The sequence below is a fragment of the Mobula hypostoma genome, chromosome 24 (assembly GCF_963921235.1).
Source record: "Mobula hypostoma chromosome 24, sMobHyp1.1, whole genome shotgun sequence".
NCBI lineage: Eukaryota > Metazoa > Chordata > Chondrichthyes > Myliobatiformes > Myliobatidae > Mobula > Mobula hypostoma.
The window spans coordinates 40,870,137-40,894,915 of record NC_086120.1 but is presented as its reverse complement, the minus strand read 5'-3'; the positions used below and the strand labels follow the sequence as shown (position 1 = coordinate 40,894,915).

Genomic DNA, 24,779 nt, shown 5'->3' with positions numbered 1-24,779 from the left:
AGCAGCAGGAATCACACCGTGATTCTCATTACAGCTGGAGCTAACCGTTACGTCACCGCGCCACCCAATAATGATCACTGAATCAGCCCAAGGTTACACATCTTAAACCAAACAACTTCATTCCAAAATTAACCCATACAAGAAAGGGGAAGAAATGGAGAATTTGTTCATGGATCTGATTACAGAATGTAATAAGTAGTTACTTATCATGGTCTATGTGCAAACTTGATAAAATGAGCCAATTGTGTAATGGTAAAGATATTTTTGTGTTCTTCTGTTCCATTATAAGTAGATGCAAACAGAATAACAAAATCCACCCACATGCATAATTTCGACTGTGGATAATCTTCTGGTTTTTGTATTGATGAGCAACTTCTATTGGTGCCTGGCTTGTGAAGAAGTTATCCAAGGCGGCATCAGCATAGTGGTTAGCGTAGCACTATAACAACGACTTCTCAAACTTCCACTAATGAACATTGACTTCTCAAACTTCCGCTAATGTCCCACCTCCCCCTTGTGCCCCGTCCGTTATTTATTTATATACACACATTCTTTTTCTCTCTCTCCTTTTTCTCCCTCTGTCCCTCTCACTATACCCTTTGCCCATCCTCTGGGTTTTTCCCCCCTTCCCCTTTTCCTTCTCCCTAGGCCTCCTGTCCCATGATCCTCTCATATCCCTTTTGCCAATCGCCTGTCCAGCTCTTGGCTCCATCCCTCCCCCTCCTGTCTTCTCCTATCATTTTGGATCTCCCCCTCCCCCTCCCACTTTCAAATCTCTTACTAGCTCTTCCTTCAGTTAGTCCTGACGAAGGGTCTCGGCCTGAAACGTCGACTGTACCTCTTCCTAGAGATGCTGCCTGGCCTGCTGCGTTCACCAGCAACTTTTGATGTGTGTTGCTTGAATTTCCAGCATCTGCAGAATTCCTCATGCCAGCGTTTCGTAATCAATTCTGCTGCAGTCTGTAGGGAGTTTGTACATTCTCCCTGTGACCACATACAGTACTGTGCAAAAGTCTTTGGTGTATGTATGTAGCTTTTGCACAGTGCCATAGTAATTTTATGTATTGCACTGTACTGCTGCCGCAAAAAAGAAACACATTTCATGACATATATGAGTGATGATAAACCTGATTCTGATATCGGTCTCTCATGTGGACTGAGAGTGGAAAGGGGGCTGGGAGAGGGGGATCATGGTTGGGAAAGGGGAAGGGAGAGGGGAGGAAGTGGGAAGCACCAGAGAGACATTCTGCAATGATCAATAAACCAATTGTTTGGAATCAGATGACCTTGCCTGGTGTCTCAGGGCTGGGTGTGTCTGCACCCACACCACCCCCACCCTGGCACTCCTTCTCTGCTATCTGTCCCACACCCCTTCTGCAGTGCTCCATCCTCACCAATCCTTTGTTCCCGCCAGATTTACAAACTCGCTCTCCACTCCACGTTGACAAATACAGTACTGTGCCAAAGTCTTAGGCACCCGAGCTATGTGTCCAAGGATTTTGCTCAGTACTGTAGGTTTCCTCTGGGTGCTCCAGCAACGTATGGATTAGTGGTTAATTGGTGACATGGGTGTAATAGGGCCGTGCAGGCTCGTTGGGCTGGAAGTTCCTGTTACTGTGCCGTATCTCCAAATAAGTAAATAACATTTTCGTCCTGATGCAGGGTTTCGACTTGAAATGTCAAAAATTCCTCTCCCCCACCCCCACCCACCTCACACTGCCACAGTTGCTGCTCAAGCCTCCAGAAGACTGTATGTTGTTCCAGAATCCAGCACCTGCAGTCTTCATCTCTTGCTCATTTTAAATTAGTAATAGGCAAACTCTTTCTGAGAGTTGGGAAAGTCATCCATTTCTCTGTGTGGGAGCTGATGTGCGAACTCCTGTAGCGGCAGAGCAACTTTGCTCAATTCCTTTGTGGCTTTAAGAGGTGGGTTACTGTTAGGCAACTGGGGGAGGGGGTGATGATAATAATAATAATACTAATAGCAGTATCTGGCTGCCCTCTGATTAGGTTGTGCGAGCATTTAACTGGGCTGTCAGGATGGGTGAGTGATCTAAGGCACCAGACTCACGAAGTAGAATCCACCTGTAGAAACAAGGGTGTTCTGGTCTCCAACTTAGGGCGTGAGTTCAAATCCCACTCCTGATATATGCATTGGAGAGGATTCAGAGGAGGTTCATGAGAATGATGCTGGGAATGAAACGGTTAATGTATGAAGAGCATTTGATGGACTTAGGCCTGTGCACACTGCAGTTTAGAAGAAAGAGGTGGAATATCATTGAAAGCTAGCGAACATTGAAAGGCCTAAATAGAGTGGATGTGGAGAGGATGTTTCCTATAGTGAGAGAATCTAGGACCAGAGGGCACAGCCTCAGAATAGAAGGATGTCCATTTAGAAAAGAAATCAGGAGGAATTTATTTAGCCAGAGGTTGGTGAATCTGTGGAATTCATTGCTACATGTGGCTGTGGAGGCCAAGTTATTGGGTATAATTAGAGGTTGATATAGCGTATTCTTGATTAGAAAGGGTGTCAAAGGTTATGGGGAGAGGGAAAGAGAATGGAGTTGAGAGGGAAACTAAATCAGCCATGTTCAAATGACGGAGCAGATTTGATAAGGCTGAATGGCCTATTTCTGCTCCCATGTCTAATGGTCTTCTAGTCTAATGCTGACTGGAACCGTGGCAACCTGATGGAAAGGGTAAACAGCAGATGTGGGAAGTCGTTCTCTTTCCACCTCCACTTCATAAAAACATAAATAAAATGAAAAATCAATACAATCAGTATCATATTCTGAGACTAATAACAACAGTCATGATGCTTCTTTAAAATATCTGTTCTGATATATTTTAAATATATTAAAATAAACTATTTTTGATGTATGTTTCCTAAGATTATCTTATTAATCACTGCTACTTTAGTGGTTTTGTTGGTATAGTAATAGTTAAAAATAAGAACTAACTCTAAGATAAGTTAAAATTTGAAAGTATTATTTTTTGCTACATCCTTAAGGCCCAAGAGTTGCAGGGTATTGTACATGAGCAACATGGATTGGCAGAGGCTGAAGGTTTTTCTGCCTTTGAGATTTTTGGTCAAAGTTTTCTTGCCTTTCAGAATCAGAATCAGGTTTAATATCACCGGCGTATGTCGTGAAATTTGTTGTCCTTGCGGCAGCAGTACAATACGATATATAATAATAGAGAAACAAAATGTGAATTACAGTAAGTATATATATTAAGCAGTTAAATTAAGTCAAGTAGTACAAAATTTAAAAAGTAATGAGGTAGTGTTCATGGGTTCAATGTCCATTCAGAAATTGGATTGCGGAGGGGAAGAAACTGGTCCTGAATCGTTGAGCGTGTGACACCTCTGTGTGGAGTCAATGTGAGAGCTGAGCAGATCCATCTAAACTCATGTGCCATATAAATTTTTAAAAACTGAGCCTTTCATTGTTAGGCAACCAGAATAAGCTATTTAATGATGATAGTGTAGTGGTTAGTGTAACACTATGACAGCGTCAGTGATCCTGGTTCAATTCCCGCTGCTCTCTTTAAGGAATTTGTACGTTCTCTCAGTGACCGCATGGATTTCATTCAGTTGCCCTGGTTTCCTCCCACAGTCCAAAGATGTATGGGTCAGTAGGTTGATTAGTCACATGGGTATAATTGGCTGGTGTGGGCTTATTGGGCCAGAAGGGCCCATAACCAACCTGTACTTCTCAGAATTTGGGTGCCCCAGTAGTGTAGTGGTTAGCACGACACAATTATACGGAGCTGGGTGTTTAACTTTGATGCTGTCCGTAAGGAGTTTGTATGTTTTCCCCATGAACCATGTGGGTTTCCTCCCACAGTCCAAAGATGTACTGATCAGTAGTTCAATTGGTCATTGTAAATTGTCCTGTGATTATGTTAGTTTTAAGTAGGTGGGTTGCTGGGTGGGGCAGCTTGTTGGCCAGAAGGTCCTGTTCTATGTTGTATCCCTAAATAAGTAATAAACCCAGAGTTTGTCACACATAGAGGAGTCATCTGTACTTTCAAAAAATTGTTAGGTATTATCAACTGCTCTAAGATGTGTTGGGACTTGACCTAAGAAGTCAATGATGAGAGGATTCCTGTTAAGAAGACTTCACAGATGCTTTGGAGCAAAGGTTGGGTGGTCCACTGAATTTTGGAAAATGAATGCCTTATAGTAGAAAGATTCAAGAAATTTTAATTATGGTAATGGCTTTGCAAATTCTACAAAAAAACGTTTGAGACTGGGTGGAAGCCAAGCACCCAAATTGCATACACTGACTTGTTGTTTTCCATTATTACATATGGTTAGAAGCTGGGAGGAAAGTTGAATGAATAAAGGTTACATGGGTGGTAAATTTAGAATACAAAAATAGGGCCGTTCCTACCAGTTTAGACATTAGACTGATTTTCATTCTTGCTTCATGTTTCTGAAAGGAAGATCACGATGTTTTAGCTCAGCACAGAATTTTATTTTGGCTGGTGTCTGAACTTTCCAGGGCTGGTTAATACTAAAATAACACTGGTAACAGCAAAGTACTCTTTAAAGGTCTCCTTGATTTCCTGGCACTGCAAATCATTGTTTGTGCTGAATGAATAGTCATGTGACTCCAGCCAGATGCAACTTTGCTGTGCACAGCAGGGCCATAAGCTTTGGACCTTGTCCATGGTTATGGTTGGTGATGTAGGAAGGTTAGGAAAGTCTGCTTAATGGGAAGTAAACAGCAGCTGTCACCATAGAAATAACTTCCTTGCCAAAACCAGTTCATTCATATCAGACTCTAAGAGTGACCATTAACAGGATGTACTGTAGCTTTTTATGGGTGCTGGGGTGGAGATACATCTCTACCAAAGGAGGTGTAAGACACTCCTTCCTTCCATTAGCCAGTAGGTCACCCTTGGGTAAAGTGTAACACTTGCTTATCCCCCCAATCAGGGTCACGTGAAGCCTTGGGAGCAGGTTGTGGACGGTTGTATGAGCAATTGGTATATATCACAAGTCCTGGTTATGTGACCACTGATGCCAGGCAGATAATCTCTGAAGAGTATTGACAATGGCTGGGGTCACTCATCTTGTAAAGACACTGCCCAGAAGAAGGAAAAGGCAAGCCACTTTTGTAGAAAAATTTGCCAAGAACAATCATGGTCGTGGACAAGACCATGGTCGTCCACATCAATAAGACACTGCACGTAATGATGATGATAATTGTAGTTTCAAAGAAAAGTTGTTTAATCCATCCACTTGGATAAGCCCAACAGATCAAGGTGGTCTTGACTTCTTTAATTGTTTTCTTGATTCCACAAATGTAACGTTCTGGGTTACCTTGAGAAATCTCGGAGTTCATGCCTATAGATCTCTAAAAGTTGCTGTGGAAGTTGATAGGGTAGCTAAGAAGGCGTATGATGTATTGGGGGATTGCCTCAAGAACCAATAGGCAGCATTGATGCTCTGTAAAACTCTGGTAAGACCACACCAGGAGTGGATGACCCCAAGAGACACACAGGTGAAGTACCGCCTCACCTGGAAGGACTGTTTGGGCCCACCCACCCCCCCCCACGACCTTTCGATTCTCATCTTTTTTTCTCCCGTCCTGATTAAGGGTCTCGGACTGAAACTTTGACTTTCCTCTTTTCCATAGATGCTACCTGGCCTGCTGAGTTCCTCCAGCATTTTTTGTGTGTTGCCTTGGATTTCCAGGATCTGCAGATATTCTCTTGTTTGTGATCAGGAGTATTGTGTTCTTTTCTGGTCATCTCATCATAGGAAGGACAAGGAAACTTTAGAGAGGGTGCAGAGATGCTGCCTGGATTAGAAAGCGGTCTTATTAGGAGCGGTCTCCTTTAGAGAGGCCTTTATTAGTTGGGGAATTGAGGTCAAGAGCCACGAGGTAATGTTGATGCTCTACAAGACCCTGGTTAGGCTACAGTTGGAATATTGTGTTCACTTCTAGTCACCTCATTATAGGAAGGACGTGGAAGATTTAGAGAGGCTTCAGAGGACATTTACCAGGATGTTGCCTTGATTAGTGAACATGTCTTATTGAGCATAGATTGAGTGACCTAAAGCTTTTCCCTTTGGAGCAAAGGAGGATAAGAGCTGACTTGATAGAGCTGTAAGGGATGATAAGAGGTTTGGATAGCGTGGACAGCTTGCATCATTTTCTCAGGATAGCAATAGCTAGTATGCGAGGGATTCATTATGGTGATTAGCGGAAAGTACAGGGAATTTGTCAGAAGTCGGTGTTTTACACTGAGAATGGTGTGTGGAACACCTTGCCAGGGCTGGTGCAGGAGGCAGATACATTAGGGACTGTACTGTTCTACGTTCTATGTTCTGTCTTTGCTTCATGGAGCCTTGCAATCCAGAGAGCGACCATTCTGCCCACGTGCTTGCCTGGTTATTTGGAAGAGACATAATATCCAGACTTTTCACCTCCTCCCTTATCTCCATTCGGAGCCTGGCACCAACTTCACCTGCAGGTCTTCTGGGGTCGTCTATTGTGCCCAATGCTCCTCATACGTCTCCTCCAGCCTCCAGCCTGACGGCATGAGTATCAATTTCTCCTTCAGGTAAACAAACTCACCCCTTCCCCACTTCCTTTGTTCCACATTTTGACCTTCTGCTTCCTCTCACTTGCCTATCACTTTCCCCTGGGTCCTCCCCTCCTTCTCTTTCTCCTACGGTCCACGCTCCTCTTCTGTCAGATTCTTTTTTCTCCAGTCCTTGGCCTTTCCCAACCACCTGGCTTCATCTATCACCTTCCAGCTAGCCTCCTTCTCCAACCCCACCTTTTTATTCTGGCATCCTCGCCTTTTCTTTTCAGTCCAGAGGAAGGGTCTCAGCTTGAAACATCGACTGTTCATTCTTTTCCGTTAACGCTGCCTGGCCTGCTGAGTTGCTCCAGCGTTTTGTGTGTGTTGCTTTCGTTTTTCAGCATAATATTTAGCTTTTTTCTCCCTCATATCCTGAATCATAGCACTCTCAACCACACGTCTGATTGGGCTTTGAAAGTTGCAATGCCTTAAATTCAATGTCAATGTCAAGTTTATTGACGTAGGCACAACAACTGCACGTGTAGAGCACTGTGGAAAAGTCTGAGGGACAAATAGTATGTATAGCTTGAGTACCTAAGACTTTTGCACAGCATTGTATTTGTCAATGTGGAGTGGAGGGCGACTTTGTAAATCTGGCTGGAGCAAAGGATGCTGGGAATGGTGAGGTTGGAGCGCTGCGGTGGAGAGGGAGGGGGTTTGTGTGGGACAGATGACAGAGTAGGAGTTCCGGGGTGGGGGTGGTGCCAGAGCAGACACACACAACCCTGAGACATCAGGTGAGGTCACTTAACTCCAAACAATTGGTTTGGCCATCATTACAGGATGTCTCTCTGCTGCTTCCCACTCCCTCCCCCTCTCCATTCCCCCTTTCCCAACTATGATTCCCCTCTCCCTGCCCCTTCCCGCTCTCAATCCACAACAGAGACCCACATCAGAATCAGGTTTATCATCACTCACATATGATAGGAAATTCGTTTTGTTTTTGCGGCAGCAGTACAGTGCACTACATAAAATTACTACAGTACTGAAAGAACACAATTTGAACAAAACAAAATCTACTTTAGTGCAAAGATGGGAAAAGAACCCCAGTTGTTAGTGCTGTAAAGCATCCCAGTCTGTGAGACGACTGATCTCCCTGCTGCTACCCAGGTCTGATCATGGTACGGTAGCGTAGTGGTTAACACACTTTCCAGTACTGCACAGGTGACCTGGGTTCAATTCCTGCCTCTACTTGTAAGGAGTTTGTTTGTTCTCCCTGTGACCGCTTGGGTATCCTCCGGGTGCTATGGTTTCCTCCCACAGTCCAAAGGCATACCGCTTGGTAAGTTTATTGGTCATTGTAAATTCTCCTGTGATTACACTAGGGTTAAATTATGGGATTGCTAGGCAGCGTGGCTCGAAGGGCCGGAAGGGCCCATTCCACACTGTATCTCAATAAATAAATGAATCACTTACAAAGTGCCAATAGTGTTATTCTGTTTACTTTTAGACTTGTGTCATAAAAGCACCTTATTCCAAATAACAACTTCTCTAAAATTCAAAGGTCCATTTATTATCAAAGCATGTTTCCATATACAACTCTGAAATTCACCTTCTCCAGATAGCCACAAAACAGAGAAAGGGCACGAAAGCCGTTCAGAGAGAAACAAAAACCACCTCCCCGCACAAAAAAGAACAACGTCCCTATCATCAGCCCCCAAAAGTCCCCTCCCCAAACACAAAAAGGAACAGAAACATTGACCCCCATAAAGCAATCCCTCTCCTGCACAAGAAGAACTAACTGAGCACAACAGAACATCAATCCCCAAACAAAGTCCCCTCGCACAACAAACCAGAAAAGAAATGGGTGATAAAAACACAGAATATAAAAACCACACGCTTAAAGAAGTCCATAGTCCATAAACGCAGAACCACGATAGCATCCTCCAATATCACCGACGTTCATCAGAAGAGAGGGACACTGCACGAGGCAGAGAGGCCTAACCGCCTGCCACACAGCGATAGGCTGCACACAGAATCCTTCTCTGGCTGTGATCAAAAGGAAGGCATTCGGCGCTGATCTCTCGCTCGCCTTCTGCGTTCACCTCGAACTTCTGAAATATATTTTATTATTAGTAAATTTACTTGTGGTAATATTACTTAGTGTGTTGTGTTCCTTGGTCCAGAGGAACGTCGTTTTGTTTGGCGACATACATGCATACGGTTAAACAGCAATAAGCTTGAACTTGAATGTGACTGTGCTCTCCTTAAGAACCATTGCACAGAAACCAATGAATGGCAATTGTTTCTATGTTGATTGAGGAATATATGTTGGCCGGATGTAGTGATAAACCACTGCTATTTTTCAAAATAATGCCATGGGACCTCTACGTGCAGCAGGGATGCCAGGTGGGGCTTTGGTTTAACGACTCATCCGGGTGACAATCTTCCCCTCACAACACGAACAAACCTTCAGTGATAGCAAGCTGTTACCAGTGGTGGTAAGCAAGCCTCCTTACCACCACTTCCTTCTTCACTTCCCCTCCCCTTTCACTCGCATCAACCTTGGCGTCCTCCAAACCCACAGTGAACGTTCTGGTTGGCAGTTGCTGCACAGAGCACAGTACTGTACAAACAAATGAACAAATGGGGTTATTTATAGAAATATTCATGGTGGGAATTTTCAAATGCTCTGCTTTACTCTGAGTTTCCATTTGTCCCACTCCTCTCTTACTTCTCCAGTTTAGCCCAACCCATTATGGAATCATTGACAATTATGCCACAGGAGAATATTTGACCCAAACACAAGGGATTCATAGATACCAGAAATTCAGAGTAACATGCAAAATTTATTTATTTATTTCTTGAGTTACGGTGCAGAACATGCCCTTCCAGCCTTTTGAACCATGCCGCCCAGCAGTTCCTGATTTAACCTAAGCATAATCATGGGACAATTTACGATAACCAATTCACCTACCAAATAGTACATCTTTGGAATGTGGGAGGAAACCAGAGCACCTGTAGGAAACCCACATGGTCATGGGGAGAACGTACAAACTCCTCACAGCCCTTGGCAGGAATTCGACCTGGATCACTTGCACGGTGAAGCGTTGTGCTAACCACTATGCTACGATGCAGCATCGATGGAAATAAATAAATTGTCAAAGTTTTGGGTCCAGACCCTTCATCAGGACTGCAAAGGAAGGAGGAAGAAGCCAGAATAACTGGGGGGGGGGGGGAGGGTGGAAAGTGTACAAGCTGGAAGGTGATGGGTGAAGCCAGGTGTGGGGATAAAGCGAGAATCTGGGATATGATATGTGGAAAAGGTAAAGAGCTGAAGAAGAAGGCGTCTCATAGGAAGAGAGAGCAAACCACAAGAGAAAGGAAAGAAGGAGGGACACTGTAGGGGAGGCAATAGGCAGGCGAGGAGAAGAGAAGATGCAAGCCGGGAGCCCGAGTGGAGAACAAAAGAAGAGGGAAGGGGAGGGGAAAAATTACTGGACGTTAGAGATACTAATATTCATGCTATCAGGGTGGAGGCTACCAAGAGAATATTTGACCCATTGTGTCAACATTGTCCTTAAATAGATTGAAGGTTAATCCAATTTCCATGCAGTTTTCTGACTTGTCAAAGTGACTACTCAGGAAATTCTAAAATGTTGAGTCATTCCCTACCTTAACCACATTGCTGTCACAGCATAATAAGCAGAATCAGGAAGATTACAATACTATCGGAAGAAAAGACACAATGAAGGGCCTCAGCCTGAAACATTGACAGTTTACTCCCTTTCATACAAACGTAGATGCTGCCTGACCTGCTGAGTTCCACCAACACTTTGAGTGTGTTCCTCAAGGTTTCGAGCATCAGCAGAATCTCTTGTGTTTAATCTGTAGGAAGGATGTATTTACATTTGAGAGAGTGTCTGTACAACTGTTCCCACTTTCAATGACTCTTCATCCCATGTTCTCAATATTAATTGCTTAATTATATTATTATTTTTTTCTTTTGTTTGTTGTCTTTTGCACATTAGTTGTTTGTCCAAAAAGACAGAGTACATGGCGTTTAACTGCGACGAAGGTACTCTCAAGACCCTAGAGAATGATACCATTAAGAAAGTCTTCGACTACAAGTACCTTGGGTCAAGAATGATGAGTTCGGAGAAGGACATAAAGATACGGAAGGCGCTGGCGAGGAGGGCTATGAACGACATGAAGGAAATCTGGAAATCGAACCTGACCAGAGGGCTTAAAAAGAGCATTTTCATAGCAGTCATAGAGTCCATTCCCACTTACGGATGCGAGACGTGGACACTCACCAAGACGATGCGAAAGTCTCTAGATGGTTGCTATACACGAATGCTCCAGATGGCTCTTGATGTGAGTTGGCAACAGCACATGACGAACGTCGAGCTCTATAACAACTTACTGATGTTCACCACTAAAATCCAGGCGAGAAGACCGCAACTAGTGGGGCACTGTCTACGCCACTCCGAGCTACCTGCCAGCCTAGTCATCATATGGCAGCCCAAGCATAGGAGGATGAGCCCTGGGCACCCTCCCAAGACTGTGGTCAACACGTTCCTAGAAGACAGCGGCGCGGCTAATGTAGATGAACTGAACACACTGATGAGGGAGAGGGAGAAGTGGAGAGTCCGTCATCGTGCCCGATGCTGGGCCCCTAGGCCTGAGTCGATGTAGTAGTAGTAGTATTTGTCCACCCTGTTGGGTGTGGTCGTTCATTAATTCTATTATGGTTCTTGGATTTACAGAGATACTCGCAAGAAAATGAATCTCAGGGTTGTATATGGTGACATTTATGTACTTTGATAGTAAATTTACTTTCAAATTTGATTGCAGAGGAGATTTGCTTGCTTGGATTAGAGGACTTTAGTCATGGGGAAAGACTGGATAGGGTGGAGTGATGGAGATTGAACGTGGTAGGATGGAGATGCATCTCAACCAAAGCATGTGTAAGGTGCTCCTTCCCTCCACTAGTCAGGGTCACGTGAAACCATGGGAGCAGATGATCGATGCTTGTATGAGCAGCTGGTGCCTATGACAAGTCCTAGTTATGTGTCCACTGACTCCAGGCAGACGATAATCTGAAAAGTATTGATAATGGCTGGGGTCACCCATCTTGTAAAGACACTGCCCAGAACTTGGCGATGGCAAACCACTTCTGTAGAAGAATTTGCCAAGAACAATTATGGTCATGGATAAGACTGTAATTGCCCATATCATATGACACAGCACATAATGATGATGATGTTGAAGGAGACTGAGAGATGACCAGATAGGAGTGTATCAGGTTGTAGGAGATAGTCAGAATCCTTCACCTGCGGCTGAGAAATCAAAACCATAGTGAGAGGAAAGACTTTTAAAGGGGGCTCGAGATGCTGGAGTCTGGAGCATTAAACAGTCAGAGGATCAAGCAGCATCTGCTGTGGGGAAGTTGTCGAGGCAGGTTTTCATCCCAAGATGTTTATAGACAATAGACAATAGATAATAGGTGCAGGAGTAGGCCATTCGGCCCCTTGAGACAGCACCGCCATTCACTGTGATCATGGCTGATCATCCACTATCAGTATCCAGTTCCTCCCTTATCCCCATAACCTTTGATTCCACTATCTTTAAGAGCTCTATCCATCTCTTTTTTGAAAGCATCCAGAGACTTGGCCTCCACAGCCTTCTGGGGCAGAGCATTCCATATATCCACCACTCTCTGGGTGAAAAAGTTTTTCCTCAACATCCGTTCTAAATGGCCTACCCCTAATTCTTAAACTGTGGCCTCTGGTTCTGGACTCACCCATCAGCGGGAACATGCTTCCTGCCTGCAGTGTGTCCAATCCCTTAATAATCTTATATGTTTCAATAAGATCCCCTCTCAGCCTTCTAAATTCCAGAGTATACAAGCCCAGTCACTCCAATCTTTTGACATATGACAGTCCCGCCATCCCGGGAATTAACCTTGTGAACCTACGCTACACTCCCTCGATAGCAAGAATGTCCTTCCTCAAATTTGGAGACCAAAACTGCACACAGTCCTCCAGGTGTGGTCTCACCAGGGCCCTGTACAGCTGCAGAAGGACCTCTTTGCTCTTATACTCAATTCCTCTTGTTATGAATTCCAGCATGCCATTAGCTTTCTTCACTGCCTGCTGTACTTGCATGCTTGCTTTCAGTGACTGATGTACAAGAACACCTAGATCTCGTTGTGCTTCCCCTTTTCCTAACTTGACTCCATTTAGATAATAATCTGCTTTCCCGTTCTTACCACCAAAGTGGATAACCTCACATTTATCCACATTAAACTGCATCTGCCATGCATCTGCCCACTCACCCAGCCTGTCCAAGTCACCCTGCATTCTCATAACATCCTCCTCACATTTCACACTGCCACCCAGCTTTGTGTCATCGGCAAGTTTGCTAATGTTACTTTTAATTCTCTCATCTAAATCATTAATATATATTGTAAACAGCTGCGGTCCCAGCACTGAACCCTGCGGTACCCCACTGGTCACTGCCTGCCATTCCGAAAGGGACCTGTTAATCGCTACTCTTTGTTTTCTGTCAGCCAGCCAATTTTCAATTCATGTCAGTACTCTGTCCCCAGTACCATGTGCCCTAATTTTGCCCACTAATCTCCTATGTGGGACTTTATCAAAGGCTTTCTGAAAGTCCGGGTACACTACATCCACTCGTTCTCCCTTGTCCATTTTCATAGTTACAACCTCAAAAAATTACAGAAGATTAGTCAAGCACGATTTCCCCTTCATAAATCTATGCTGACTCGGACCAATCCTGTTACTACTATCCAGATGTGTCGTAATTTCATCTTTTATAATTGACTCCAGCATCTTTCCCATACCGACGTCAGGTTAACCGGTCTATAATTCTCTGTTTTCTCTCTTCCTCCCTTCTTGAAGAGAGGGACAGCATTAGCCACCCTCCAATCCACAGGAACTGATCCTGTATCTATAGAACATTGGAAAATGATTACCAATGCGTCCACGATTTCTAAAGCCACCTCCTTAAGTACCCTGGGATGCAGACCATCAGGTCCCGGGGACATATCAGCCTTCAGACCCAACAGCCTATCCAACACCATTTCCTGCCTAATATAAATTTCCTTTAATTCATCCATTACCCTAGGTCCTTTGGCCACTATTACATCTGGGAGATTGTTTGTGTCTTCCCTAGTGAAGACAGAACCAAAGTACCTGTTCAACTCATCTGCCATTTCCTTGTTCCCCATAATAAATTCACCCGCTTCTGTCTTCGAGGGCGCAATACCTTTATAATACCTTTCCTTCCACAGATGCTACACGACTCACTAAGTTCCTACAGCAGATTGTTTGCAGAGTTTTAGGATGGACACTCGTGGAACTGCAGGTAGTTTCAGAGCAACGTGGCTTTGGTGAAATGTGCGGGTAGAACCATTGCCCTGAAATAATTAAATAATTAAATAATTCCCCACTTGGGATCAATAAAGATTATTATTATTATTTAAATATTGAGGACAAGGGGGGAATATTTGGATGAACGTGCAACATTACACTCATTACCTGTGTGATAATCTAACTTCTGGTATTTTGCTCTTTCACTTTCAATGATCCTAGTGACTAACACACAAAGGGGAACTTAAGCACTCTGATTTACGCTGGCAAATTTACTGTGAATGTGTGCTTCCTAAAAATAGTCTTGAAAGGACGTAAAAAAAAGCATCCCTCCGAGAAACACATTACTGATTACAAAATCACAAGTTACATATGCGGAATATAACTTGTCCCAATCTGTTTCATCTCAACAGAAGGACCCTGAATTTCCCCACTGCAATCCACAATTTTCTCAGTTGTGGTCTGGTTCAAAACCAAAGAGTTACAGCCTGGAATTTTCCCGTTCTGAGCTGAAGATATACCTGGCTTTATGATGTAATCGAAGAGCAGAGGAGAAATCCTCCATGTGGTCACATGCGGGGGCATAAAGATCAGGAAGGTCCCAAGTTCAATCATGGCCTGAGGTTTAAAAATAGAAATGTTTGCAACTTATATCTTTTTTTAGGGACAAAAGTCATTAAACAATTTAAACTCTGGCCCAGATAGACCTGAAAGGCAGGGTGTCAGGACCAGAGACAAGGATTGGGCTGATTCGACTCGCTCTTCCACAGCATTTGCTCCTCTGTCTGTGGCACTGAGACTGTGACACTGCTCAACTGCTACGCGCTTCGTGTCCGCGAGCTTCACAACGGTTGTGTGATGAACTGAGACTGAGGCTACGGGCCTACTCTGGCTGCTTCGGGTCAGTGGACTCTGTTTGGTTCTGAATGCTGTTGCTTCCTTTTATTGTTTGCGCAATTTGTGTTTTTTTTTCTTTCTCTGCTCATTGGGTGTCGGCCTTTTTTTAAAAATTGGGTTCTTTGGGGGTTCTTGCTTTGTGGCTGCCTGTAAACAGATGAATCTCAAGGTTGTATAATGTATTCATACTTTGATGATAAATGTACTTTGAACTTAATACGCTATTACACAGCACATATAAAGAAAGTGGTCATTACTTGGCTCCCACACTGCCTCAAAATCCATTCATTCTCATGTGTTTGTTACAGTGAAACTGTTCAATTTCTGGAGAAAACACTGAGAACATCTACAAGGACCACGTCCGCAAGAAAGCAGCATCCATCATAAGTTAGTCCTGACGAAGGGTCTCGGCCTGAAACGTCGACTGCACCTCTTCCTATAGATGCTGCTTGGCCTGCTGCGTTCACCAGCAACTTTGATGTATGTTGCTTGAATTTCCAGCATCTGCAGAATTCCTGTTGTTTCCATCATCAAGGGCCCCCCTCATCCAGACTTTGCTCTCTTCTCACTACCACCATTGGGCTGAAGGTACAGGAGACTTAGGTCCTACACCACCAGATTCAGGAGCAATTATTACCCCTCAACTATTAAGTTCCTGGACCACAACGGATAACTTCACTCACCTCAACAGTGAAATGACTCCACAACCTATAGACTCGCGTTCAAAAACTCTACAACTCATGTTCTCAGTATTATATTTATTTTTTTTAAATTATTTGCATAATTTGTCTTCTTTTGCAAATTGGTTGTCAGTTTTTGTTATTTATAGTTTTCCAAGCATTCTATTGCATTTCTTTATTTTCCTGTAAATGCCTGCAAGAAAATGAATCTCAAGATAGCACATGGTGACATATATGAATTTGATAATAAATTTGCTTTGTATTTTGAACTTTAAAATGTCAGCATCTTTTATCTAACTTAAGATCAATTTCCTCAAGGGAGACATCTAAAAAAAGCATAGCCAATGTAAAACAATTTATGTTGAGTTAAACTTATCTTTTCAGTAGCTTGTTAAGTTTAAAAGGCAAGTTTAGTCATAATTTTACGTTTTTTTAAATTGTGTGGACTTGATACCTTCAGTGGGAAATGAATTGTGTAATTCTTTCCCGGAAATGTAGGTGAATGAATTGATTTTACTGTTGCAATAGTGGACTAAAAGGAAGAACAGAGAGGCAGGAGTATGTAGACCATAGACTGTCCATTAGTCAGTAGCAAAATAAATCGATCTGGGTGTAAAATGTTACCCATTAGCTTAAGTCTAAATTTACCTTGTATGTTTTTAAATAACAGAAAACTGAGAACATTTCTGCGGTATTTGAAACGATGATCAACCCTCTTGCTGACTCAGAAATATGGTTGCAAAAAGCTTCGGGATTACTATCCAATGGTAAGTACCTTTGAAGTACCTTCTGACCACAGGAGCCTGGGAATTTAAAACTTATAACTAACCCAATCTAAAAATAGGAGTAATGAAAATATTATATAAAAATCCTTTTGGTCCCCCAATATCCTTCAGAGAAAACACTGTTTGTCTGGTTTAGACCCTCAGCAATACCGATGACACAGTGCTACACATGATATTTTGTGTTTCTTGCCTGACCTTTCTTGATTTTTGCATGCGGAGGAAGGGGCCTTGGGGGCCGATGTGCCTGCTCTGTTTTTGTTCATTTGTTTTATGCGGAGAGGAGGGATTTGGGAGGGTGGTTGAAGATCGTGCTGCCATTCTTTTCCCTCTTGGTTTTGTGGCTATCTGGAGAAGAATAATTTCAGAGTTGTATCCTTTGATAATAAATGAACCATTGAACCTTTGAACCTTTGAACCTTTTGAACCTTTGATTCCAGACTTATCAGAATATGGTTAATTTCTGATGAAGGGTTCCGGCCCGAAACGTCGACCGATCTTTTCCACTGATGCTGCCCGACCTGCTGAGTTCCTCCAGCGTGTTGTGAGTGTTGCTTTGACCCCAGCATCTGCAGATTATTTTGTGTTTATGGTTAATTCTTAACAGCCTTTTGGAATGAACTGGCAAATCACTCAGTTTTGGCAGCTCTGAAAACCTGTGCCAACCAGCTGACAGGAGTATTCAAGGATATTTTCAACCTCTCAGTGCTACGAACAGAAGTTTCCACTTGCTTCAAAAAGGCAACAATTATACCAGTGCCTAAGAAGAATAATGTGAGCGACCTTCATGACTATCGCCCAGTAGCACTCACATCTGCAGTGATGAAATGCTTTGAGAGGTTGGTCATGACTAGACTGAACTCCTGCCTCACTAAGGTCCTGGACCCTTTGCAATTTGCCTATCGCCACAATAGGTCAACGGCAGATACAATCTCAATGACTCTCCTCACAGCTTTAGACCACCTGGACAACACAAATACCTATGTCAGGATGCTGTTCATCGACTATAGCTCAGCATTTAATGCCATCATTCCCAGAATCCTGATTGAGAAGTTGCAGATCTGGGCCTCTGTACCTCCCTCTGCAACTTCCTCACTGCAAGACCACAGTCTGTGCGGATTGGTGATAACATATCCTCCTCGCTGACGATCAACACTGGTGCACCTCAGGGGTGTGTGCTTAGCCCACTGCTCTACTCTCTATATACCCATTACTGTGTGGCTAGGCATAGCTCAAATACCATCTATAAATTTGCTGACGATACACCCATTGTTGGTAGAATCCCAGGTGGTGACGTGAGGGCGTACAGGAGCAAGATATGCCAACTAGTGGAGTGATGTCACAGCAACAACCTGGCACTCAATGTCTGTAAGACAAAAGAGCTGATGGTGGACTTCAGGAAGGGTAAGACGAAGGAACACATACCAATCCTCATAGAGGGATCAGAAGTGGAGAGAGTGAGCAGTTTTAAGTTGGTGTGTCAAGATCTCTGAGGATCTAACCTGGTCCCAACATATTGATGTAGTTATAAAGAAGGCAAGACAGCGACTATACTTCATTAGGAGTATGAAGTGATTTGGTATGTCAACAAACACACTCAAAAGCTTCTCTAGATGTACCATGGAGAGCATTCTGACAGGCTGCACCACTGTCTGGTATTGGGGAGGTGGGGCGGCTACTGCACAGGACCAAAAGAAGCTGAAGAGGGTTGTAAATCTAGTCAGCTCCATCTTGAGTACTAGCCTACAAAGTACCCAGGATATCTTCAAGGAACGGTGTCTCAGAAAGGCAGCATCCATTATTAAGGACCTCCAGCACCCAGGGCATGCCCTTTTCTCATTGTTACCATCAGGTAGGAGGTACAGAAGTCTGAAGGCACACACTCAGCGATTCAGGAACAGCTTCTTCCCCTCTGCCATCCGATTTCTAAATGGACATTGAACCCTTGGACACTACCTCACTTTTTTAATATATCTTATTTCTGTTTTTTGCATGGTTTTTAATCTATTCTATATACATACACGGTAATTGATTTACTTATTTATTTATTATTATTTTTTAATTTTGTTTTTCTTTTTCTTCTATATTATGTATTGCATTGAACTGCTGCTGCTAAGTTAACAAATTTCACGACACATGCTGGTGATAATAAACCTGATTCTGATTCTGACTCTGAATTAAGGATGGAAAATAAGAAGGGTGTAGTCAATGTGTACATGTCCATTAGCAATTAAAGACACTCTACCTCAGCCCCTCCATAAGGCCATAAGACTTTATAGTAGTATGAGGCTATTCAGCCCATTGAGTCTGTTCCATCATGTCTGATTCATTATCCCTGTCAGCCCCTTTCTTTTGACTTCTCCCTATAATCTTTAATGTCCTTACGAATTAAGAGTCTATCAACCTCAGCTTTAAATATATCCACTGGCATGGCCTTCACAGCTGTCTTTGGCAATGAATTCCACAGATTCACCACCCTCTGGCTAAAAAAATTCCTCATCATCTTCTGTTCAAAGGTCAGAGAAATGTGTATGATATACATCCTGAAATGCTTTTTCTTCGCAACCATCCACGAAAACAGAGGAGTGCCCCCAAAGAATGAGTGACAGTAAAATGTTAGAACCCCAAAGCCCCCCCCAACTCCCCTCCCATGTTTAAGCGGCAGCAAGCAATGATTCTCCCCTCGCCTCACAGGCAAAATAAAACATCAGCACCCACCACCGAGCACTCCAGTGTGCAGCAAAGCAACAGCAAAGACACAGACTTGCAGTACCCCAAAGACTATTTGTTCACCCGTCATTTGACATACCACAGGCTCTCTCTCTCCCTAATAATGGAGAAAGAGGTGTCTCCTTGATTTTACGATGTTAAAAGTCCATTGCATTGCTTTTTCTGAGCTCTGTGCCCGAAGATTTCGGGTCTCTGGGCACACAGCTGCAGATCTTCCATCTTCCATGGCACACCGATCTCCTACCTTCGATCTGCCCTTCTCCAGAGCCACAAGGTCTTGGTCCTCCAAAGGCGAGCTGAGCTCTTAGGCCGAGACCTTGGCGTGCCGAATAACAGCCAGTCGTGAAACCTCGAGAGCGGGTCCCATTCCCGCAAAGAACTGTAGGCAGCATGTAACTCCAGGTCAGGTACTTCAAAAGAGCCCTAAAAGGGAAAAATAGAGATATTAAAAATTGAAATAGAGCTGTTTCCAAAGATGCAAGCAAAGGAGTTGCCATTAGGTGCCATTAACCCTCCTAAACTCCTCCTCCTCTTTCTAATTTAATCTAATCTAAAGGGAAGGGACTTTCTCAAAGGATGTATTCTGAGGCTGTGCCCTCTGGTCCTAGACTTCCTCATGGTTGGAAACATCCCCCTCTTCAAATATTTTTTAAAATGTACATTCATATGAAAGTGGTGATCACATAATCTCCATATATGCAGCATAGGAAGCTGCCTAGATAGAAACTTAGATGCCACCTGACAAAACATATCATCATCCATGAAGATCATAAGGCCGTAAGGTTGATCATAGAGGTAGTTTTTGGGGGGCATCTTGAACCGATAGGAAATCAATCCAGAAGAGAACTTCTAGGTTGAGATTGGCCTGTCAGAACTGCATTTGTTACTTCTGATCATTTCTGGTGTTCTTAATTAGAGTATGCTCTCTGACGAGACAAGTGGAGTTTGAAGAGGTAAAGATAAATATTGGCTTTATTTGTCACACGTGCATCGAAACACATGGTGAAATGCGTTGTTTGCGTCAATGACCAACAGAGTCCGAGGTTGTGCTGGGACGTCCCACACGTGTCACCACACTTTTGGTGCCAACATAGGATGGCCACAGTTTACTAACCCTAATCCGTATGTCTTTTTGCAATGCAGGAGGAAACTGCTGTGCCCCGAGGTCACATGTGGTCACCGGGAGAGCATACGGACAGCGGTGGGAATTGAGCCTCTGCGATGACTCGCTGGAAAAAATAATAATTTCATCCACAGGAAGAAGAAAATGTTCTGTATTCAGCCACCCATCCTCTCCCTCACTTGGTCTCCCCGAGCATCTGCCAACCCGTACTCCTTGCCCTGCCCCCGCCTTCTTATTCTGGCTTCTTCCCCATTCCTCTTCAGTCCTGATGAAGGGTCTCGGTCCGAAATATCAACTGCTTATTCCTCTGCCTGACCTGCTGAGATCCTCCAGCACACTGAGTGTGTGGAGTGCATATTCCTTAAGATTTTCAGCATCAGCAGAATCTCTTGTGTAAATGATTGCACATTAAAAATGGTCGCAATATGTTTCACATATTCCATTGACAGAAAGTGTCCATGTCACATCCCACGAGCGTTGTGGATATACAGTACTGTGCAAAAGTCTTAGGCACCCTAGCTCTGTGTATGCATCTAAGACTTTTGCACAGTATTGTGTTTGTCAATGTGGAGCAGAGAGCCAGTTTGTAAATCTGGTGGGAGCAAAGGATGTTGGTAATGGTGAGGGTGGTGTGCTGCGAGAGGTGGGTGGGACAGGTGGCAGAGAAGGAATGCCAGGGGCGGGATCCAATTCCAAACAATTGGTTTATTGATCATTACAGAATGTCTCTCTGGTGCCTTTTCCCAGATTCCCCTCTCCCTGCCTCCTTCCCACTCTCAGTCCACAATAGAGACCATATCAGAATCAGGTTTATCATCACTCACATATGACATGAAATTTGTTTTTTTTTTGTGACAGCAGAATAGTGCAATACATAAAATCACTGTAGTGCTGTACAAAAGTCTTAAGGCACCCTAGTTATATATATATATATATACCTAAGATTTTTCCGCAGGACTGCATATGAACATACTGGTTCTGCAGCTAACTAGAGGAATCAGTGTGACATTCTTTCCAGTGTAATGTTGTGACTGGAAATTGTGTTAGTGGTAAGGCTGGTTGTGGTTCTATATATTATATATATCAATTCATGTTCATTTACTGCCCATTACGCCGCTGGTGTTTAGGGCAGCAGTGAAAGTCCTCCATCTCTGGCGGTGTTCAGGGCTTCCTTCATCATGTCAGCAGCTTCCTCTCAGTTTTCACTACCGTCAGTCATACAAGTCCCGAGCGGAGATTCAGTAATACTGTTGCACTCAGATGTAGAGGTTTCTTCATTGCTGTTTCCATAACAATTCTGTTTTACCAGTCAGGGTTGTCAGTCCTGAGCTGAACCCATGAACCTAGGAGGACTGGTGGACCACTCTTAGTCTGTCCTCTGATCTGTTCTGCATGGGTGACCCCACCAAGAGCCAAAGCACAAGGCTTGTAGTCCTCTTATATCAAAGATCAACTTTATTCACCTCAGTTCTTTTACAGTGGCCCCATGCTCTAAATTCTCCCATGAAGTGAAACATCCCCTCCACACCAAGAAAGTTCAAGACCCCTCAGGACCTCATTTGTTTTATTCAAGTTAGTATTTAACTAAATGCTGAAGTCTTAACCAAATCATAATTCTCACTCCCGAGAAATGCAGTATTTTCAAGTATCAAGGATCAACTTTATTCATTATGTGCATTTATATGTATTAGGTACTAGCTGTGGTGTGTTAGACCATCAGACCATACGACCTCAGAGCAGAATCAGGCCATTCTGCCCATCGGGTCTGCCCTGCCATTCCATCATGGCTGATTTATCATCAGCATTGGTGCAATATACAACAAAAAAAACAACATTCAACGATTATAAAAAATGAAGAATTATATAAAAATAAGTTAGAGTTTAATGTACAGATATGGAAATAATGTGCATAAATACTTAAATACCAACATGCATCTGCTATGTAAGCAAACATTATAAAAAGTGGTTTGAAGTGTTTACAGCACAGTGCAGTGGCTGAGGTAATCGACTGAGGGGGTGGGGGGAATAACTGGAATGCTTGATCAGATTAACCACCCATGGGAAAAAAACTTGTAAGACAGCGTGAAAATGGGCAACTTTATAAATATGCTGCTTTGTTTATTAATTTATTTAGTGATAAAGCGCGGAACAGTTCCTTCTGGCCCACTGCCCAGCAGTCCACCTATTTAATACTAACCTAATCGCAGGGCAATTTACAATGACCAATGGGCGACATGGGAGCATGGTGTTGTGGAGGGTTGAGATATGGTCACACTGAAGAACCTTTGTATGCTTAGATATAGGGTGGCACCATAGTGTAGAAGTTAGCACAACGCTTTACAGTACCAGTGACCTGAGTTCAATTCCTGGCTGTAAGGAGTTTGTACGTTCTCCCTGTGACCACGTGGGCTTCCTCCAGATGCTCTGGTTTCCTCCCACATTCCAAATCTGTACAGGTTGGTAGGATAACGGCTCATTGTAAATTGTCCTGTGATTAGGCTAGGATTAAATCAGGCGATTGCTGGGCGGCTTGGCTTAAAGTTCTCGAAGGGCCTAGTCTGAGCTGTGTTTCAATAAGTGAATAAATTAACTCATGTGCACATGGGAAGAACGCACAAACTTTCTAATAACTATGTTTATATGTATCGACAAATTAGTTGGAATAAAGTGCCTTTGAAATGTGACCTCAATAGTGTAAAGGAAAACCTTCTAGTTCTCGTGTTCATGAAATCACGTTTATGTATATTTTGCTTAAGCCATAAATATTCATTTTGTTCTTCTGAGGAAAGGATTGCCCTTTAGATACAGAATAATCCATGAACTGAAATACTTATACCAGAAGACAGGAGTTTGTTAATAACCGATTATTTCTGCGGTAGCATACCCCTGATTCACAGCATCTTATCCTACAGTTTGACTGTAATTAATCACCTAAATCTCCAAACAAAACCCTCAGTGTGGTGTTAATTGGTGGACCTGAGAAGGTGAGATTGAGACGTGCCAATTGCAGCGGTGGACAGATGGTTTCAGATTTTCACAATGTGATGTCTGTTAGCTATCAAATTAAATTGGCATTGTTTATATTGTTTTTAATAGGATAGGCCATATTTTTTGGCTTTACTTGGAACTGAATATAAACCATCTGCATCTTCTCTCTACGTAATTGCACTGAACAGTAGAACATCACCTACAATTAACCAGTGAGTCAAGCTGGGGCCTTTGTGATGCTGTGGTTGCCCAAGAGGTTAGCGGCTGATAGGTTAATAGTTTGATAGGTTTTTATTCGGAAAAAAAGCTGGTTTTGGTAATACGAAAAAAACATCTGTGGAGAGTGAGCACGTCGAGACGACCAGCTGGCATATTCCAGTCTGCTGGAGTTGCAGTGACGCTTGGCACAGCCACTGCTAGTGCTCGGTGGGGAAGGACCACAGTGTGGGGTTCTTCAGCTATTGGACGGTGGGGGGCCGGGTTGGGTGACGAAGCCTCTTAATTATTGTCGTAGCGTACCACCCCAGGGGACCATATGAGTGGCAACAGTATTAAGGAATGTAATTGAACCCTACTTAACACATTGTCTATGAACGTAACGATGAAAAGGCATTGCATGGTTTATCCTCGTATTTTAGTTTATTATGAATAAAGCTGATTTTCACAAAAAAAGTGCTGTTAGGTTGGTGCCTGAAAGGATTAATGACTGATAGGGATTACTGTCGAGTCATTATAACTTTGTCACAGTCTTCTAGCCTGTATTCTCTACCCCACGTGGACAGTCCTTCTGCCTGTATCATCTACACCACTAGTAGGCGGTCAGTCAATCTGTACAATGCATATTATGAGAGTACAGTCCGTCAGCCTGTACCCTTCACATCGCTAGCGGACAGTCAGTCAGCCTCTATCCTCCACACCACCAGTGTACAGTCAGTCAGCCTGTATAAAGTACACTGTGAGAGTACAGACCATCAGCCTGTATCCTTCACTCTGCTTGTGGACGGTCAGTCAGCCTCTACACCACCAGTGTACAGTCAGTCAGCCTGTATCCTCCACACCACCAGTGTACAGCCAGTCAGCCTGTACTATGTACACTGTGAGAGTACAGACCATCAGCCTGTATCCTTCACACTGCTTGTGGACAGTCAGTTAGCCTCTACACCACCAATGTACAGTCAGTCAGCCTGTACCCTCTACACCACCAGTGTACAGTCATTCAGCCTGTACCCTCTACACCACCAGTGGATGTTCCTCAGGACTGTATCCTCTGTAATGAAACCCCAGTAAATCAGGAGCTTTGATGGTGTCAGCAGATTTTCTGGACTGTTGGATGCTACGCCATTAATATCTCAATACATTATTAATTCACTGTTCTTACATGTCACTCAGCAGTTTAACATTTTTTACAGTGAATCCAATGTGTTTAAATGGAACTGGAAATATTATCTGACTATAACACCATAGACCTTAAGACATAGGAGCCGAAATGGGCATTTTGCCTATCGAGTCTGCTTCGTCATTCCATCATGGCTGGTTTATTTTCCCTCTCAACCCTAATCTCCAATCTTCTTCCCATAACCTTTGATGTCCTGACTCATTAAGAACCTATCAACCTCCGCTTTAAGTTTATCCAATGACT

General features: G+C 43.4%; 1 long non-coding RNA gene across 1 annotated transcript in view; it reads left to right on the top strand.

The window, feature by feature from the left end:
- The window catches only part of LOC134337392 (uncharacterized), a 56,326-nt gene extending 32,527 nt beyond the window's left edge, over positions 1 to 23,799 (top strand). The window contains exons 2-3 of the long non-coding RNA XR_010015980.1: positions 16,188 to 16,284; positions 20,173 to 23,799. This is a non-coding gene — a long non-coding RNA (uncharacterized LOC134337392). The remainder of the gene's footprint in view (positions 1 to 16,187; positions 16,285 to 20,172) is intronic.
- The last annotated feature ends 980 nt before the right edge of the window (positions 23,800 to 24,779 follow it).